This window comes from Struthio camelus, chromosome 14, assembly GCF_040807025.1.
Source record: "Struthio camelus isolate bStrCam1 chromosome 14, bStrCam1.hap1, whole genome shotgun sequence".
In the NCBI taxonomy this organism is placed as follows: Eukaryota; Metazoa; Chordata; class Aves; order Struthioniformes; family Struthionidae; genus Struthio; species Struthio camelus.
Window position 1 is genome coordinate 4,604,743 of NC_090955.1, and position 21,600 is coordinate 4,626,342.

The following is a 21,600-nucleotide window of genomic DNA, read 5'->3' on the forward strand; positions in this document are numbered from 1 at the left end:
ATGAGAAACAGCCAACCTCCTCTCAGTTTCATGAGAAGTATTTTCTTAGCTATAATGATAAACTCAAAAAAGCTAATACTAAAATTTAAACCATAAAATATCAAAATAACTTTCACTTTCATAAGTTTTAATTAATACACGTAGGAATGAACACAGTGAACTCTCCACATTATACAGCTGCCATACAGTTGATCACGGTCAGGAATGAGAATATGAGTCTCTTGTGCTGGCAAGGTCATAGCTGCAATTCTGTGCAGCCATCAGTGAGGACACAGAGCACAATCTCTGCTTTGTGTCCACCGAGATGATGATATCTTGCCCCAAGAGAGCTCCCATCATGGAGACGATGACCTGTTGCCTCTTCTGGGGAACCAAAACAATACTTGCAGCAAGCTGTTTTTTCACCCTACACATACTGCCAGTGACTGAGAGCATGAGCTTTTCTGAGTCTGCCGGCCGCTGATTCAGGAACAACCTCAAAGCAGTCACATAAGTGACAGATGACAAACTACTCAAACAAGAACCCATTCATTCCTCCGGGTCCTATATAACATCAGCTAGCATATAGTTCCGCACTCCTATTTTCTACTGGGGAACCCTGCTGTAACATATATGCATATACGGAAATACAGGCCCTCTACAGAGTTACATGTAGTCTGCCATGTGACTGCTTTGCGAAATTATTAGTCACTTAGATGAAAACTTGCAAAGATAACTGATGGTTTGCCCGTTTCCTATATATAAAAGATTGCTGAAATGTCTTATCTTGCAGTAAGAGTGGAGACATCTGGTCATCAGATGTTCTTATTTAAATTTTTGCTGACAAATACATGTTGAGCGGGTAGCTGTTACCAGCTGTTAATTCGGTGGTTTTTCTCCCCCCCCCCCCCTTTTTTAAAAGCATTGTTGGACAAATCTTCTGTAAACAGGTGATAGAGTATTATCTGAAGATTAAAAGTGGCAATTTCCTTCCAGACAAATACTTTTAACCTGAAAAAAATGCAATTTTCAAGTTAATAAAACTTCATATGGTTGGGTTAAATTTTCTATGTATAGTTTCAGCTAAGAAACAGGGCTAAATTAGGGGAAAAATAATTTATTTAGCGTGCATATAGTGAAAATGAATCTTTTCAGCTTATTTTTGAAACCATATTTAATGTGACTGTTTTATATTTTAAAGTAAAAAGAAACAGCATTTTTCTGTAATCCAAACTAAAATCTTCATGTTCAAATTTCTGATATTCTTAGGGGAAGGAATAGAGTCGATTTCCTTTTTGGAGATATGGGAGGCCAAGGGATCTCAATGAACCATCTACGGCAGGAAAATATTCAAGCACCTTTTGGATACGGAACACAACATTAGTAAATAGATTACGCCTGCTCCCCACAGAAGGGGGCATTTGGCTCAAAACACAGCCATCAAGATCTTTAATTACTATTTCCAGAAGTTTATTAGGGTTGACTGGATCTGGCAAAAAGTTTTCAATCAAGCACAGAAAGACTGAAGAAAACCATCTAGGGAGGGTCCTATATGCCAAGTTGCAACCCAGGGCTGATTTTTATAGCTAAGGAGAACTAACTTATAAATAAATCTATTAAATATAGAATTTATACTGGAAACGCTGACAAGCTCATCACTATAACTGAGCAAGTGGTCACAGCTGTTATAAGGTGATGATGTTAATTTAGAAAGAGGATATTGCCTTGAATCTAAAACGTGATGAATGGTTTCTCTCTAATGCAGCACCATCTTACAACATTAGCACTGGGCAAATATACAGCTGTTGGTAAATGCGTTTCTAGTCCTTTCTCTTGCCGTAAGACACAATTTCAACTAATCAAAGTAATAAAATAACGATAGTGCTACTCCACTATACAGCATGACAGCGGTAGTTAACGCTCGCATATTAAATACCGTATCTGAGCAGTTCAGACCCCAACTACTTTAACACTCCTGAGGCAGACACTTGGCATTCAGGCACCACTCCCTCTTCCTCTCCATCCTCCCTCATGGTGAGTGAGAATGCAGCCTATCCCATCTGTCCATCAGTCCCCTCCCTTTCTTTCTCCTTTGGACTTTAAGAAAACAGTGTGTGTGTGTGGGGGGGGGGGGATGTTGGGTTTTTTGTTTGTTTTATTGTTTTTTATAATGCAGGTGTCTGAGTACATCTCTTGGTATTAGACCTCCTCTCCTTCAACATGGAAATGCCATTATCATCACATTCCGTGTAACTGCAATAGGAAAAGATTATCTGCAGCAGTTAGTTACGTGCATGCAAGTTAGGGAATACATTTGGCTGCTTCTCCTTCCTGTTGCACACTGAGCAACGTCTTCAGATTCCTTTAGTCTAATTTTCAGTATGCCAATCCTATGATAAAAAACAAAAATCATTAACCTTCATACTGACTGTTTTCCTACCTCTAGGCATACTACTGGACCCAGGAATAGGCTAGGGCTTGGGGAGTTGAAACATTCTTGCATTTTTAAACCCCCAATTTAATCCAATAAAGTCCTTATCTTGATTATATGGAAGGGACTGATACCCTCAGTAAAAAGTGATATACTTGCATTACCCTACTTTTTCCCAAGCACCAACTCCCTAGTCATTCACACTTACAATCATTAATTCATGCCCAGGATCTCTACAGGAGCAAGCCATCTTGTTCCCTCTACAAGCAAATCAGGGCACTGATTCCTTCTACATCTTTTCCTGGCAAAGAAAACCAACGTGGACAGCCCCAGGCTGGATTCCCTGCAACTTTGATGCTGCCCAACTGCCAAATCCTATCCTGAAGGATACGAAGCATGCAATCTGGGAACTGAACTAACAAACAGCAGTCTTCCCTTTTATTGCAAAGAAAGCCACACAAAAACAATTACGTCATCTCACTGGCAACCTGCGGAATATAGAGACAGCCTGGTATGTGCTGACACAGTCAGACCACTCCTCAGAGCGGCAGCCAAGAGGAGCACTGGCAGAAGCCAGCCCTGACTTAGGCCACAGCTCTCTCCCCCAGCTGTCAACAGAGACAGTAAAGCTTAAGCTCATTATTTGAACACTGCAAACATCTTCAAACCAGTGCTCACTGGCCTTTTAAAAATCCATATTTTACTGATAGGTACGTGCAAAACAGCTCAGATACTAACAAGACCTAAAGGTCACTTTGTACCCTGACCGTTAGTTGAAACCGAAGCTCAGGAGGTCCTTGTGCAGAACTTTTAAAGAGGAAATTACTCAACCTTAAGTATTCTGTGCAAATAGAACTATTTGTTAGGCCAGACATAGGCAATTATGCTAGGTTAGACAGCTGATGAAGCACATCAGCAGTGCTGCATTTCATTCCTACCCAGCTTAGGTACTCATCCAATTTCTGAAAATCTTCCATAGAAGTCTAGGTGTTGGGATTGAGGATTAGCGTCGTGAGCAATGACTACAGAGACAAGTTGTGGCTGTATTGGACAATTAAATAACTCTACAAGTCAAATAAAGATTTTGAGATTACTCTTTGATGTAACTGCCCCTCTGCAAACAAGGCATAAGCAACGCTAGGGAGGTCAGTATGTTTCTTCTGGACAGCAATCAAAAACAGTTTAAATTCAACTAGGAAAATATCTGTTTTATTTATATATCCTCATTAAAGGTTGTTTGAGAAGTTCTCTCTCAACCATTTATAAAGCTTTTTTTTTTTTTTTTTTACATTAATATGCATATATTTCCTTTCATCCATTTAAGAATGTGATAAACAAGCTATGCTTCTCACTGATGAAGAACACTGGTTTGAAACACCACTTACTGAAATTCATAAATCAATCTCAGCACAACTCATTCTTCTGTTCCCATCCCTCACCCCCACCGCTGCTGCCAGTCAGAAAGCAACAACCAGCCAATAATGTACTAAGTGGCACTTCCTGCTCATTCATGTATTGCTCCACAAGAGTTTTGAGAGTTGACCCCTAACTAAAAGGAGCTTATCTGTTAATAGGATCTGCCAGGACACTAAACATGCAGCTCTATGTTCTCATTTAATACAACTGCTAATTTCTTACTTAATAATTGACAATTTGAACACTAACATATTCTCAAAATATTTAACAACCTCATTTTTTAAATTTTATTTTTTTTTAAATATTTATATTTGTATATAAAGGGAAGGGGAAAACAGTATAAGGAGCCATGCATTTCAGTCTGTCACTGAAATACTTATGTCAGCAAGACCATCTGCAATGACAGCCTAGTCAGTGCAAGGTTAAGTTTCGCAACTCTAGCCTGCAGAGCATGTGTATCTAGGTATGGTCTATGTACCACATGACCAAGAGTATTACCATCACCCACATCGCATATACAGCCCAGGTCCTCCATACACACCAGCCAGATACGCAATGACTTTAGCTCTCCACTCCCTCCTTTCCTTCATACACCTAGTCAATTTTGTGGCCGAATGCTCCATGGCATAAATCCTGAGAATACAACACCAATATACCTACAGGCTCGACAGCAAAGCTGTTACCTACTCCCACATCAAAATAAATTTGATCAGAAAATATAGGTTTAAAGCCATGAATACCAATAACCTGCAATTTTGACATCAAGATCTCTTGCTCTGTGTTAGACAAAAATTTCCAGGCTCCTGAAATTTTCTTTAGTGCAGACAGTATGCAATGTGCTCAGCTTCTATTAACCTTCCAATTAAAATAAGCAGTATACTTCTGTGCAGACAACACAATTAAAACTAACCGAAGTTCTTGATTCACTTCTGATAACGTCAAGTAGTAGCAGACTCCTGGTGTTCATAGGAGAGATCCTGGTGTTCATAACCTCTGAAACAAAACTAATCATTTCTTCCCAGAAATGAAGCCATGGCTTGACTGACATCAAGAATGCTCAGAAGATACCAAAGTTCAGATAAAACAGATCTAAAACAAAAACAGCTGCAGCCGATGCAGCCAAAATTCTTTAGCATTCTCTGAACGTGCACACTACAGCTTATAGCCAGTTTCAACATGTACTTTGATAGAAAAGCTTTCAGACTCATTTCCAGAGCAGATTCGGAATCAGGGTAGCAATCAAAACTGAGTTATAATAAATCTGTCATTTGCAGATGGAACACCAAAATATGATACATTTGGTCTCTCAGTGTATCATCTTCTACCCTAATTTCTTCTCCAACCCACTCATCATTCAGATACAGGAGAGAATTAATTTACTTCACATTAACATAGAGCAGACTGCCTCAATCAGTGCTGTTTTGTGAAGCCTATGTCAGAGTTGTGTGCTTCTGCTAGTTCTGACAGAGCAGGTTTTCTGAAGCTCATATGCTTCTCCCACAACACACACGCACACTCTTTCAAGTTTCCACTTATTAAGACCAGATTATTCAATTCCTCCTGTTCTCTCATTTTTCCAGAGGGGAACATACTCATTAATCAGAGAAACAGACTGATCCTTCTTAGACAAATGCTTCTATGGCGCGTTAAGGACAAGATGGGTCAGGTAACTTATATACTTTCTCCTTTGTACATCAGCTATTATATAACTGAAGAAACATACGGAGTTACAAGAGTTTCCTGCATCACCTGCAATATTACTGAAGGGACTTCTCAATTTTTAACATTTTTTAAGCATGGAAGGGTTATGTTTTAATGTACACAAAAGCATGCCAAAAATCTAGCCAGCTGAATCCAAACAAATTAAAAAAAGACCTACAACAAAGAGGGACAAAACTGTCAGCTTGGTGACCTTGGTTTACCAAGGAAGCACTGATTCAATGTGTAGTGGGGAAAAAGGTGTTAAGAGACCTTGAAAAAAGATGCTGTAATTAATATGCTCCCATGTCAGGATGTAGACATTTTAGATGAACACCCTGTAAAAGAAGGGAGAATCTAAAGTAAGATCAGTACTACAAGGAAAGCAAATGAATATAGCATACTACCCGAACAGCAACAGCACGCAGCGAGAACCAGCGAATGCAGAGGAACAAGATGAATTTCATTTATTGTAAATTCAAGTTTAAATAAGAGTCAGTGTCTATATATTTCACAAGATTCCTGCAGAACGAGAATAAAGGAAAATACTCAGCAAGACTAACTTGAAAATTAGTATTCCCACAGTGAACGTACAACACGTAGTTGTTTACAGTGTTGCTGGGGTTTCCTCTAACCTACAAAACAGGAAAAAACAAACAAACAAGACATACCACTCCCCAAAGCCAGCCTACGTATAACCAAGAGGCTCCCTGTCACTTACAGAACAGCCAGTCCTCACTGCTCCCTGACACTTATAATTATGAATTTTCGTTTGATCGCAAGCTACTAGCAAAAGAAAACAAACATAAACCTTGGAAGGGCTGTGCACAACCCCCCCTCTCCCTTCCCCTCCTTTTCAATCCCTATGCCTGCTGTGGCAGTGTAATAGGTAATATATGGTTCTGTCTGACTCTTTGCAGTATCACAACGTATAAGTAAGTGATTTCACTGCTAGTCTTATGTCAATGTATCCTAATGAGAGCTTTGTTTGAGTTTTTCTTTTCAAGTATGCGCAGAATAATGGATAGACTACAGTGAAATATGTCCCTCACACTCTTTGATGGAAATCATAAACTGACTACATAGCTCCAATGATTTACAGTGCTTCCAAAATGCAAAGCAGAATTCATTCGGCTCAAGAGACTGCAGCTCTCATTTGTTTTTCCTTTAAAATACAATATGCAGATTCATACACATTTTATATAAATGAAATTTTATATATATATATATATATATATGTGTGTGTGTATACATATATAAAATTCGGGGAGGGGGAAGCATTTTTACCTGGTCAGGCAATTATGCAAAAGGTAACATTAATATTTTATTGATGGCATTCGTACTAGCTTAATGAAAGCTCTATTCCCTTAAGTAAGGGAATTAATAATTTTGGATGTAAAGAGCATTGGTTTAAGTATTTAAAAGGATTTATTTTTTATAATAAAAGTCTGCTCATCCAAACTAATCACGGACAAAAGCTGAGCTTCATGAGTAATATTTACATTTTTTTGACAAACATTTAATGAACACACATAAATTAACTTTTCTAAGTTAGTGACTAAGATCATTTTCTGAACTGCTATCGAGTAGTCAGAGAAAAACCACAGGAAGAAAAATTCATGCTATTCCAGCTGGACATTCAGGAACAAACCACAGTGGAGAGAGCCTTTAGCAACTGAAAGCCTAGGAATCTTTCAATATTGTCAAGCTACACAGGTTCACATTTCACAAAAAGATTTAGTTCTTTGTTAGCCCTTGTTATGTAATTATGTAGTCCTGCAAAAGAAGGAGGAAAGGTATATGCAACAAGGGTCTGTGAAAGCACTGCCATTAAAAAAAAAAAAACAAAAAACTCCACAAACCTGTCAAACGTGTTTTTATTTATGCTTATTTATCTTGCTTTACCAAACACATTCTACGGAATTCACAGTACAGATGAGGGCACTTGCTTTCATCCCTAAATATTTTTTAGTTTAATTTCACACACTATTCAAGAGTAGAGGAGGTGAAGAGTAAAAGAGGGATAGGTGGAGAAGGCAGAGAACGTATAAGGAAACTGAAGGGGGAAGACATAAGCTAAATAAATAAATATCGAAGACGCTTGATCCAGCTCTCTGGAAATCAAGCAGAGGCTTCAGTTTCCAATAAGCTTTAAGCAGGCTCTTACTGAAGCTAGTGTGCAGTATCATCAGATCAAATAATCTGGTTGATTTTTAGTACCTAGGACAAATACAAGTTTCTTGGAAATACTGCATGTGTTTCACAAAAAGCGGTCGTACAAAGGATCTGGATCAGAAACAGCAACCCTGACAAACAACTTGACTTGCACACACACAACACTAATAAATTGCCTTTCAGGCTTAAGAAATATTCAGGCAATTTTAGAGGCCAGCTGCACTGCAAAATAAGCATGCATGCAGTGTCATGCTTGACTTCTAAATATCCTTTTACATATGTAACCAGCTACTATAAGTCTACACATACACACATACCTGGCTGTCTGTATAAACACACAGCCTGACAGGAAAAAAAAAAAACATGCATGAAACTAGCGGAAATGAAATAATACAAAAGAGATAGAATTGTATTTCTAACCTCTCCACTCTCAGTTCCTTACTGCATTTGATGAAGGAAACGTCTCTGTATTCATTTACCTGAAAGCACTAAAAATAAGGTTTGAGAGATTCAGTCTCTTAAATTTATTACAGAGGTATATGCATACATCCAGAGAAGAAGAAGAATCTTTCCTGCCCGTAACCTTTTTTGACTATTATGGTGAAAGTAAAGTTTGGTTAATCATCTTTTGTTCTAAGCTTTCTAGGAAGCCTGCACCAAACATATGTCTATTGTTACTGGAAGGCAGAAAAAGTGAAGACAGACCTTTGTATTCAAACTTAAAAATACAGCTTCAAAAGCATCCCTTCTCTACAAAGGCATTTATTAAACAGAAAAGAGAGCACAATGGGTCATCCTTTAGTCCAGAACAATCTTTCTCCACATCCAAATAGCTATAAATAAATCTTTCTAGCAGTTTATCACATAGCCTTACTAGTTACGCTCCGCTCTGCTCCTGCCATTATGCAGATCTAAACACAGTGCCTTCCTGAAAGCTGTAGCTGCCAAAGACTGCAGAGAAAGAGCCTTATTTTTGTTTCCTTTGTGACAGTTTATATCCTGTTTCAAAGGATATCTGACAAATACTGGGAGCCATAACTTTTTTTCCCCTGGCCTAGAGATCATATGGTATTTTGTCTTCATACGTGGACCATCCAGTGACCTGCTCGCTGTGCAGTAATCTATCCTGATCGTTCTAGTAGGAATTTAGACACAGAAAATTGAGAATTGAGATTTTTGCGTTAATTTCAGCAAGCCAGTTTACAATCAATGCTAGCTCCCAGTTTGCTCTTTTTATGTTAAGAAAATGAACGTTTTCTGCGTTTATGGTAATTTATACACCGCTCACCTAGAGTGATTTATTAGGACTTTTAGAATATTAAACCCTGCAAATATTCAGAGCAGATTTTAAATATGGTATTTTGACTGCGTAACAGTAGAATATGTGAACTGAGATATGACTTGGATACAGTTCCTTCATTTGTATTCTTCCTGGCTAACATCAAAAGAAACAAATCATTTATGACTATTAACAAAGGGTGCATATCCACAATGCAGTCAATCAGATCGAGCCTTCAGGCTTCTTAAAACAATTGTGTTTAGTTGTGCAGCTGGAATTCCTACAGCAGCTTCCGTTGATCTTTTAAGAAAATTTCTTCCAAGACACCATAGGAGCTGGCTGAAACAAGCTAGAAAAGAAGAGACCCAGCGCTGAAAGCAAGATTCCATTTTGGTTTTCGTTTTGCTAAATTAATGTTGCTTGTGGCATTTCTGTCTCTTCTACACTTTATAGATTTATGAAATCTTGTTTCTTATGGCAACCACAGCTGATGGCTGTTGAATCACTATTCACAGTTCAGTTGAATCCTATGGGGGGGGGTTAGCTCATTTTTAAATGGACTATAATTTATTTGATTTTATGCAGAACAACGGTTCAGACAGCATGGGGTAAACTTTCAAGGTGGTGAGTAGGAGGTACAGTGCAAGCACAAATCCTGTTATTTGTTAATAGGATTTGTCTGCATCCTTCTGTCTGTTGCTTTGAAAATGCTTAACTCTGTCTCATTTACCGAGCAATCCGATTGGCAATATCATCAACTTCAAACAGATATGGTCATGTGTATGGCTTCTACATAGGATGTAAAAGCTCCTGACCTTGGGATTAAGCTTCTAAGGAACTAATAAAACTCCTTTATTTCCTGTTTAGTGAAATGACCCTACCCTTACTGCTCTTCATCAGTCAAGTACAACACAGCATTAGTGGCAAAGAGGTGGCTAAAATTCTCCCTCTGGAGTAGTAATAAGAGAATTCTCCTCTAATTGTATTCTTATTAATATGGGGGGGGGAGGGGCATTAAAAACAAAAAATTTAAATGCTGCAACCAAGACAAGCATGTCCTCCACAATATAACAGCTATATAATGGCCTAGGAGAACATCTCAAAACATACAGATAGAACATAAGCAAAACAAGCTTTTTCTCTACTGTAATAACTAAAAAACAGTGGAAAGTGTTTATTCATCTTTAAATGCAACCTCTTATAATGGCAAACAGTTCTACGATGAAGTGCTGAAATACTATGAAGATAGGGGAAAGGAGGGGGAGAAAAGGCAAATAAAAGCACCTGTATTCTGTTAAGTATATATACCTCTGAGGAAAGGATAGTTAAGTTTCAAAATCCCAGGATGAGAATCATTCTGTAGCCACACAAAAAACTTCTGATTGTTTTTTGTCAAAAAACAGACAAGTGAAGAAGATTGAACATCTATCTTCCTCGATTATGAATGCTGTTTTATACCCCGTACCCTAACTTTACTCTAAATGCTAGAACAGACCTGATCCATAATGCCAAAGATGGCCTTTCTTGGAAAGTTTGGAAGCAGGATTAATGGACAAAGAATCTGCCTTCACATTTTTCAATTTGTAGAAGGGCGTGACGTACACACACAAACACTGTAGCTCAGTTACCGCTCTTTTAACGTTTTCATCCCCATCAGCAGCTCTTCTAGATCCCAGGCTAGAAGGAAGTATTTCTATTTTCCTGCGCAAGTGGCCAGGATCACCCCCCTCAAAGGCAGGCAGATGATGGTTTAGCTACTTCCTTGCATTTCTACCTCCCTCAAAAAGAAATTAGGTATGCCTCTCGATATAGGAGGAAAAAGGTTCACAAAACTGATATGCGTATGAGCATAAAAAATGGCATGGAGCAAATAAGAACACAAAACATAAGTGCACACTGTGTATGTAATGGAGTCTAGCTTCCTGGCCAAGAAATTGAGGGTGGGGGAGGAAGAGAAAGGGTCTTCATTCCCTGCAGCACTGATGGCAAAATTGACAGTTGACAATACCTGTGATATTATTTCAGTAAATTATGTGTCCAGTTTTGAGGCTTTTTTAAAGCCTCGTTCCATGAAACGATTGATGGCTTATAACCAAGTCTCACCTTACATTCAAAATAATAAGATTCAATTCTAATCTGTAGGATGGGGGAAGGGAGGATGAAAACCTAAAAAGCAACTTAAAGCAACAACAACAAAAACCTTACAAAAGAAAACTACCATCTCTGAAAGTCTGGTACCCTTTCGTTAATTTCATGAGCAACATCAAACATTAACCACTTGCAGCCGGGATGAATTCAATACCATGAAACAACTGTCCCAGTAATAATCTATTAAAAATGACTGAGATTAGGTAGCTGAAAGTTCCTTTATTTTTAATTAATTTCTGAACCTTTTGCCGTTTCCTCCATAGAAAGATAAGGAAAGCAAGAAGAGCCCTTTGATGTTCTGTGATACAATCTTTACTTGCTTGTCAGCTTGCACAACCCCAACTTGCTATAGCAGCAATGAAAGTAAGTGTTGCAAAGAGCAATATAACATACCCTGCATTTCAAGACTGCCATAAATGAACTAATTTCCACCAAAGTAATTTTGGATATATCTCTATGAAACTGCTCATCCACCTACAAAGCAGAGTTTTACTCCGGGGGGGGGGCTGTCAGCATTAAAGATCTGCAAGCTTGTCTACCAAGAGCCATTACATTGCGGGGAGGTGTTCCCCTTCTCCCCCTTTTCAGCAACATAGTGTTGGTTGTCCACCATATTATTTAGAGTAACAGCACAAGCATCCATGAATGAATTTTTTTTTTTTTTTTAAAAAAAAAGTCTGATGCCACTGGTGTGGTCTGTGAGTGGGAATCACGGAGCGATATGCATTTTTTTTTGCCAGTTTTGAAGTCTTCAGATTCCAAGTAAAAGACCTTTCTTGTACTTTTCCTATACTTCCTTACAATTACATACTATAACACAAAAGTATATCCTTTTATCCTCAAAAGTCATAGAAAAGGGTGATTTTACAATAAATGGAGATTCGCAAATGTGTATCTTTCCTGATACTTTTCTCCTGCCAGAATGGCATACCTGAACAATGATCACTATTTATATGAGATAAAGCCAGAGCTTCCACTCAGGAAGTATGATGAGTTACAAACTACTTTCCAAAAGCAGGTCTAAGCCTGAGTTGGATGACCATTTACTCTGCATGGATTAGACCAACAATATATATATTTATGTATATTTGTCATTGTTCAGTTCCAATTCTGGAAGTTACCATCTCACCATATTTCTGAAAAAGGAAATCATGTCAGACCTCGGTGCCTCACTGCCAAAAAAAATAAATAAAAATCATATTTAAATCAATTTCATGACTCACTCTTCCCATTTTGTGTATTTTCTTCCATTACTCCTGGTCCACTGGTTCATCTATTTTTAAAAGGTTTAATTTCCTGTTGGAACATTCACTGAATTTGTAACAGGTTCTCTTTCCATTGTGAGCTTATGAGGCACATAGCACTACGTTTGCAAGCACAGATGATAGTATTCACGAGAAAGGTAAGAGCTTTTTTATCGAAGAGGTACTCGTAAGTCATTTTCATGTACAGGTAAAATGAAATAATATTATTTTGTATGGCTAAGTTATATCGAATCTTAATTCTTATCATCTCTACCACCTCCTGCTACATATTGCCCCTAGGGTACCACATACAGCAGTATTACCAGTGGACAGCCAAGCATACAGAAAGTATGTTGACTTTCCTGTACGTAAAGTGTTTGAAGTGTTTCTTTTATTTGTTTATAACCACCGCCACATGCTACTACTTAGTGACTAATTTAAGAGTACTATCACAGTGTGAGCTTGGCCTTCAAGGCAAATCAATGCCAATTTCTCTTTTCAATATTCTGTTGTCACAGACCTTCTCTGCACTTTACCTCAAGCTGGATAGTAGTTTCAAAGTTTATAGCCAAGTGACTAAAAACTTTTTACATGTTCAGACTGCGACAAGGCCTATGTATCAAGGCCACTGGAGTAACGGTCAGAATGGATCGTACGACACTCTTTGTAAGGCCTATACATAGCAGAATATCAAGTATCTCAGAGAGGAATATACTAAGTGAAGAAAAGGAAATAAAGAATTGCTCTGGACCACAGATATCATCTGAACAACGATCGTTAGTTATGGGAGATAAAGCCAGAGCTTCCACTCAGGAAGTGTGATGAGCTACAAACTACGTTTCGAAAGCAGGTCTAAGCCTGAGGTGGATGACCACTTACTCTGCATGGATTTGACCAAGCTAAGCAGGGAACAGTTTGTATAAGCTACCTTTAACATGTCTGGCAAAGGTCAGGACAGATAGGAGCAACTCCTAGGATAGCATTTTCCGCCTGTTTTATAATGATTCACTGAGGATACTGAATTGATCATGGCCTAGTTAAGGAATTTCCTTATGAAGGACACAAGCAAATGACAGGATGTCCTTTGTAAAAAGGAGACAAAAGCTCTTGGTAGAAAATGGACAGAAACGGCAGTTTTTCCAGTGATGAATTTGGGGGAGAGAACAGTTGAGAGAAACTGAGGTCGCTGTGTCAGTTTTAAACATGTATTAGTGGTTCAATACTATTTACTCCTTTTGAAGATGCTGGGAGCTACTGACAGTCTGTCTTTCACAATAAAGTTAAGAATCACGCAGGCTTATGCTCTAAGCAGGGCCACAAAATTAATCTAAGATCACAGATCAAGTCAAAGTTGCCTGTTTATATCTGGAGTAATATGGTAAATAACATAAAGCTAAACTCAAAGCATAGAGGAGGCCAATATCACTCTATATATGTGAGGTAAACACAATACTAAACTATCTATGCATATCAAAATATCTAGCTCATTTAAGCAGCTCACAGACTATCCTTGACCAACACAAGTCTGGAATGCAGGAAAACCAGATGACATGACATGCAGCATTTCCAATCATCATTTAATGCAAGAATATACACACAAAAAAGGTTCATAAGGTACCTCTTTATTCTACAATAATCAAAAATATTATTTTAGAAATAAGAGCTGTTATCACAGAGCTGCAGCATGTGTCAGACACGCTGTGCATTGAGCTTAGCAGAAGAATGAGGTAAATGACATATGGATGGTTAATAACATCTCAGAGAAGTCACATTCACAGTCAGTCAGCAGATTAACACTTTAACAAGAAGCTGTTCCCAGTGGGATCACCTCCTTCAGATAACAGAGGAAACACTTCAAGCTGTGACAAGGAAGAGGAAAACGAGGAATACACAAGTTCTTTAATTCTACAGTTTTTAATATCAACATCCATCGGACTACAAGTGGTCTGTAATGTTTGCCTTAGGCACAGAAAAGATGTAACCTCAGGCCTGCAAAAGGGTAATGTTTACATAAGAACCATAAAAGTGAATCCTTCCACCAACCAGTCTAGTCCTTGGGAAGATCTCTACTCTAGGATGGATCTACAGCACTTACTCGAGCATTTGCCTTCTGCAAGAGCTCCAATGTAGCTCCTGTGTTGCACAGTTCATATGCTATCGAAGTAACGAGCAGCAGAAGGATGAAGATGCAGAGTCTGTTGAGTATTCAGTATCTTCATCTGTGGCAGGACACAAGCTAACAAAAATTTGTTGATGCTAACGTTAACAGGTTGACTGAAAGCCAGCTTCAGTCCCCTCTGATTCCCTAACAGAGACAGCACGATACTCATTTCACACAGCCTACCCTGAGCTACCTTCCTGGTGGCCCAGCAAGCGTACCTCTAGCTCCCAGTAATATTAGTGTTTGGGATTTTGGGAAGGGAGGTGCACTTCAACAGCATTTAGAGTATGCCAGGCACTCTCACCTGCACCAGAACCATTGAGAAAGAGCATCAGCCTCCTTCAGGAGAAAGATCAATCCAACAGAAAAGCCTACAACAACCCTTATTTTAAAGGCAAACTGCATCCTTCAAAATGACAATAACTACTTGTAATTCAGATACAAAAAGTAAGAGGAAGATGTTATTGCTGGATCACTTCATCATAGTAGAATTTAAAATAACAAAGAGAGCCAAGGTTACAGACAGACTGTATTCTCTTCCCTCAATGACTAGAATCACTACCATCAGACACTAAGGAAGATTCGCATTTGTGCATGTATTTGCATAATATTTTCCATGCTGCTTTTCCTTATAAGATAGACTGTCTTGAAATCTGAAATTATTTTTCATCGCATTTGGGAAAGCAAAAAGAGTTCATTATAATGACTCTCACAAATATTTTTTAAATTTAACATTTGATCAAGTATCCTTTCACTTATTTGAACACTGACTGCAAAACAGCGATAAAGACATCTGCTTAAAGTCTTATATTCTTACAGTATGAGAATCTTGACTCCATGTTCTGTATTAGATGACTTTATATAAAACACTGAACAACTGTAGAGAAAAGATACTTTGGTCAAAACTAGTGTAAAATGTGGCACAAACTTAAAAAAATATATATTTTTTTACATTGGGGAGAAAAAGGAGTGGCAGGTACTCTCTGTGTTAATCACAGGTCTTTAAAGTTACTCAAAAATTATGCGCACAAAATTGAGAAGTTACATGAAAGTGCATCTCATGCACTGGTAAAAGAAAAGCACATGGACTAATATTTTAAAGAGCCTGTATTGTGACAAGAGATAGTTAAACTTATAACAACGCCAAAGTCCAGGTAAAAACGCTATTTTTAATATAAAATTGCTTCTCTAAAACTATCCACTCTTTCACGGATAACACTTGCCTTTCAAAAAGCTGGAACAGCATTCACATTGAGTCTTCCTTCTTGCCTTTAAAGTAATATTTTTAAATCTGCATATTTTCTTGAAGTTTTTAACTACAACAGGTTCTCTTATTACCTTACAAACAGAAAAGCTGATTCCTAAGAAATTCTTCAACTGTTCTTTTTGTAACTCGTGTAACCTCTCTTTCAAGGTTTGTTTTGGTTTGGCTTAGAACAGCCATAATTTCCCAGAAATTACAGTTTACTATATGCAAATACAGAGGTATAAAAATCTGGGTTTCACACATCCTTAGGGAGCATGAGGTAAGCTTCCTGCATTTTAAAGAAATACTGAGAATGACAAGAACCACTGCCTGGATGTTGAATTCTGTTGTTACGTACAAAGAACGTCAGAAAATTCAATAGGATGTTACTCAACTATTTTGCTCTTGTCAGCCTCTCTCCTTATTTGAAGCTTTATGGCCTAAGGAAGCTGATCTGAAAGGTCAACATTTGTTTTATATGGGTGCAGCAGCAAAAATAATTTATCCATTCACCTGTGATGATCCAAAGAGGATTGCTGGTGGAATACGAGCTCAACCAAGGCAAGCCAAGGCCAACTATGCTTTTGCTCCATCAGCTGCTACATCGTTTAAGTCTGTGAGGCATAGGAATCGCCACCAGGCATTGAAATTGTTTCACCCTCTCCTTTCTCTGGAGCATCCATTAATGGGACACACTTGCCAAAACTAGGAGCTAAAGAGACTATAAAAATTAACGTCTTCCCACAAAACAGAAGAGATAAAGACACACCAATGAGCTATTTCCAGAACCTTGCTTGCTAGGCACAATACTAAGGGCCTCAGAGGGGGCCAGCAGGGTTGGCTCTGCTGTGGGGAGCCAAGAACCTGCAGAGCCCTGCAGGGCTGTCTCAGCTTGAAAGACCTAGGTGTCCCCTACCCAAAGGGGCAACAGGAGCATCCCAGCATGAGGGGCTCCACTGTGCCCACCACCTGCCAAACAAGCAGTCTGCATACTGCAGATGTCTACTGAGTGCAGGGCACTCCCATAAGCCAGCAGTGGTTTTTTTTTTTTTTTTTTGGGGGGGGGGACAACCTTGCTTAGCAGAACCTGATTTGTCATTAGATTACTAATCCTCTCATCCATGCAGCTTTTTCCCCAATTTAAGCATTTAGCATTCAATGACTGTAGTTTTAGAAGTGCCTGCACTATACGTATATATGTATTCTCTTCTTCACAGCACCCTGCTACAGCAACATAACAGGGCTGGCAGCCCTGTGCCAGCAGGAGCAAGCTGAGAGGCTACAGACAACCCCCCGCTGCTCCCCCAGAGAGGGTGGGCAAGTCTACCTCCAAGCTTTACCACAAAACATCAAAATCCCTTTTTAAGCCTTAAGCACCAAACCACAACTCTGAGATGTAAAATACAAAATGAGACAATACGGCCGGGAGGGGGAGGGACAGGATAAAAGGCTCCACTTACCACGTCCTCCACGCAAGGCAGCTCCACTCCTTCACCCAGCACCCCTCAGCGCCTCCCCTGGTCACAGCCGCTTCGTACTTCTCCCGCGGAGATGCCATTTTGTCCCCTTCTCCTCCAGGGCCAACGCCCTCCTGCCCCTCACAGCCGCTCGCCCCCCCCCCCCCCCCCCGCGCTGCCTTCTGGAAACTTCCTTCGCGCAGCTGCTGCCTGTCGGCGGAAAGGCCCTTCCTCACACCCCGAGGGGCTGAGGCGGCGGCTGGGAAACTCGGTCTGCGCTTAAGGTACGGCCGCAACTGCACACAGACAAGTTACACGTCGGCACAACGGGGCGCGGCGTGGCCAGAGGAGCACTGGGTTAGGCCCTGTTGCCCGCGCGCTTTTCCTGAGGCTGAGGGGAGGCCGCCATGTTCCCGCACCCCCAGGCCGCCATTTCGGGGGAGGCAGGGGGCGTGCGCGCGCCTGCTACCCCCCCCCCCCCAAACACCGGCTGCTCCCCAGGCCGCTGCTTTCCCTGAGAGAGCGGGCGGCGGGACCGTGAGCTATGAGGGCTGTGTATCAGGTGATCCTACATGCTTCACAGAATGTACTTTTATTTAGCGGTAGAAAAAGAAAAGGCTGTATTTTTAACCTCAAAGGGTTTTTTTTTTTTTTTCCCAAATTGGAGATGCTTCCTTTCCCCTTAACTTGAGACAGTATTTGGCGTGGCTGATCACCGTCTTTTCACGATGTTACACCTGGCCATTCTACCTAACGTCTTTCTCTGTTATATTGCCGTTGCACGGTAATTCTATTTCTTCTCTAGTTGCCTAACAGCATACTTGCATAATATCCTTGGGGGGGTCTGGAGGTCCCATCGTGGTTTGGGTTGGTTTTTCATCTCCTCAGGCTGACTTGAGTGCCCACCGTGTCTTCGGTGGTATTGTAGGGCAGGAAAGCAGGGCAGCCTGCCTTTCATCCTCCGAGGGTTGAACACACAGTTTTTTAAAATTACTGGGTTCCCTTTCGTACTGTGAATTTAAAATCAGTGGACTTGAGGATGCTTAGCAGTTCATAAGAGTTGCTCAACGGTGTATAGTACCTGCATTGGCTTTCACATCGATCTCTTCAAGGTACAGCTTTTGACTTCTATTTTACTATGGAAAACCAGGTATACCTATGGTGCTGCAGAATTTTTTTATGGCATTAAGCTTTTTTACGTTGTTTAAGTTAATATTCATCGAGCTGGTTGTGATTGCTCTTTTTAGATGATGCCCTCATCATGAGGCTCGGCTCAGTTTAAGTTACTGATAGAGTCCTGGAGCTGTGCCTAGACTAAAATGACACAGCTTCCAGTTTTTCTTGGCTGATGATCAAGCTGTCATTCATTCTTCTCATTCTTTTTTCACGTACCATTGCTATGCAGAGTTTGTGCTAAGTTAGTCTCCTCAGTGGTGTGTGATAGCCGAGAAACGTAAGTTCCTGAAAAGGATGAGATTTGCGTTTACTTAGGAGCAGTGTAAGTTCTGTGCTTGCACTATTAGTGTGCCACTATAGCTATATTTTGAAGACTTTAAATGAATTTAAAACGAGGGATTTTTCTCGCACTCCTCCTCTACTTAGGCTTGTATTTAACCTTAGATGACTACTTACTTTAATCCTTTTTATCCTTATTTTTAGAACTCTGAGAATTCCTAAACTAGGATTTTTGTAGACAAAGCAGATGATGCTATCTTTTACTAACTGCTTTTCCTTCAAGGATGAAAAAAACAGTCATATCTGGACTGCTTAAGTCAAATGAAACGTGTGGGGCCTCCCTTTTACTGTAAGAATTTATTGGATAGCTGTTGGAAGTGTTCTCATTTTGAATCCCAATGATAATGAAGAGTTCCAGTGCTTACTGCTGCATCTTGCTGAAAAAAAAAACTTCACAGCATATTAAAGAATAAAATTAGTTCACTTTGAGTACAAAGCAGAGGACGACAAGTGCAAAAAAGATTTCCAAAGGGATGGAAAAGCTCTCTTAATTTGCCGACAAGTCAAAACTGTTCTGCAGAAACTGTGGTAGTCTAAGAAGAAGAAGAAACCTACACCTAAAATGGATTAAACAGATGAGAATATAACTCAGTGAATTTCCTTGAAAGTATAAATGGATGCCTGTAAGCCCGTACTGAAATTAATACGGGAATCTTTTGCCTTGTAGGATGCAGAACTTACAGAATTTTTCTGTTTTTTTCTCTGCTTTCCTTACTCCTGCAATTAAATTATGTTATGCTTGTCTTTTTAGTTTCCAGAACATGAAGACCAAGATCTTTTCTGGTAGACATTTGCTCTGAACTTGAAGACGTTTTAAGCACGTCTGTTTTTTCTTGAAATTTCATTATCTCCCTTTTTCGAATTCAGTAAATGACACATGAAAGTATTAACTTTAGCAAAATATTTTTAAAAATTTTCCTGTGATTCTTTTACTCTGGCATTCGTTTTATAAGTGAACACAGTTCAACTTTGAAAATTCTACGTTTGGAGGGGAAGAGGAAGTTACTGTCTCAGCCTAAAATTTCCAGGGCCATAAGTGTCCCTCATTTCCCAATGTAATTTGAGCACCTAACATTCGCAGACTTTTCTTGATAGTCAAAGCATGTGCTAAGACACAAAAATGATCATTTGAAATACTAACTTATTGCGTGAGGCATCTTAAATGAGACATAGACATTCTACACAGTGAAAGTTTGGAAGAACAGGGTTTCTGTACAGGGCAGTGTTTTCAAGATTGGATAATTCTTGTGTTTTTTGTAAATAATAGCCCCAGTTGCTTGCTAGAAGTAATCTTTGTTATGTATTCCTGAAAGAGATCCTAAAATGAAGGCATCAGTAACAAGAGAGGAGTTCTTAAGAGCATCTAAAATCCGTCCTGTTAGTCTTACTTTTTTTTTCTGAAAAGACTCTCACTTCTTATGTGATTGATAATTATCAGAACACTTTGTGATTTCATGAATGGGTTGCATTAAAATTTAACTGGTCTTGATAAATTCAGTCTCCATACAACAGTACTGAGTAAGGATTACAGAACTAGTTCTATAATTTGCTGTTATCCAGTGTTCATGGTGGCAGATATTTAGTCGAATGGATATCGTAAGACTTAACTCACTCTGATTTAATATATCTTTAGGCAGTTTGAAACCACTGACGATTCACTGTGCACGCTTATCTCATTGATTTGTCCTTACTTATGCGCGGATGAAAAGCATACATCTTTCAGAAAAAATATACAGAGCTGTAAAGAGAAAAAAACACTAGTTTACACTAGTACAAACACATATGAGATTTTTCGTGTGAAAAGTACAATACTACAAATAGGAATAAGCAGGTTATTCAATAAAAAGTGATTTCTTTCAGATAAAAGATGGTTTACAATTTTTCATGATTACTTAGCTAAGTAAAGAAGTTTTGATCTTATCTTCTGTGATGCATTTAGGACTGGAGTGCCCCCTGATAAGGACAAGCACAATGAAGATTTTTATGAGAAATCAGATGTAAGCACAGCCTCCCATTGTCTTCCTCAATTTGAAACATTTCATTGTGGATTTCAAGCTTTGCATAAATAGAAATAGTAAAAATTATAGGAACAGCGTGGGATTTAAACAGAAGTTGAAATCCAAGCACAGCTTCTGTATATTTTTCTGACTCCTGAGGTGAAAGGTGCTATCTGAACAGTTTCGGGTGCTTGGCTATTGAATCACAAAGAACTGATAATAGCATCAAAACAGCTTTGGTTCGAAATAACCACAGTGTAACAGGCTACTGGCCACATCCTATTGGGCTTTCCAGTGCCCGGTGGCATTCCTTTCGATGAGATTAGAAGACAAAGCAGCAGAAATACTCCTGATTTGTTTCAGCTGAGGATTTCCTCAACACCAGGGAATGAGGCAAATGCATTAGTTTTTGGTTCCTTTGTATGACTTTTGTGTCTCTGAAAGAGCAGTCTCCAGACCAGAGAAAGCGCAGAAAACCTCTCAGGGCATCCCAGGTGACTTCCTAAACTCTGCCTCAGGACGTGAGGGTTCACGAGCTCTAAATTTAAGACAGGAAGCACCTTAAATGCTTGATAAGTGAATCTAATCTTAAGGGTGGGTCTGGAGCTGCCGTTAGTGTAAGTTATGTGTATGTCCACAGTATCATAAATGTACCACTGTTATGTGCTTATACTGTAAAACATGAGGGCTGGTTCCAGGATGGAAATGTATTATGCAATACATGAAAATCTCTAAGACTAGAAATACAGTGCAGGATCCAAAATGCTCAAGTATAAAAGGTTACAGTCAATTTACTGCATGTGGTAATAGAAAATGAATGTTTGGGGGATATTTGGCCTCCTGAAAAAATACTC

At 39.3% G+C, this 21,600-nt stretch overlaps 2 protein-coding genes across 2 annotated transcripts in view; one reads left to right on the forward strand and one right to left on the reverse strand.

Moving 5' to 3' along the window:
- Positions 1-17,352, reverse strand: part of CHL1 (cell adhesion molecule L1 like) — a 318,808-nt gene extending 301,456 nt beyond the window's left edge. Inside the window, exon 1 of the mRNA XM_068960377.1 lies at positions 17,238-17,352. The gene's annotated coding sequence lies outside the window, so the exon portion shown is untranslated. The remainder of the gene's footprint in view (positions 1-17,237) is intronic.
- The window catches only part of LOC104153258 (contactin-3), a 251,764-nt gene continuing 247,482 nt past the window's right edge, over positions 17,319-21,600 (forward strand). The window contains exon 1 of the mRNA XM_068960388.1: positions 17,319-17,518. The gene's annotated coding sequence lies outside the window, so the exon portion shown is untranslated. The remainder of the gene's footprint in view (positions 17,519-21,600) is intronic.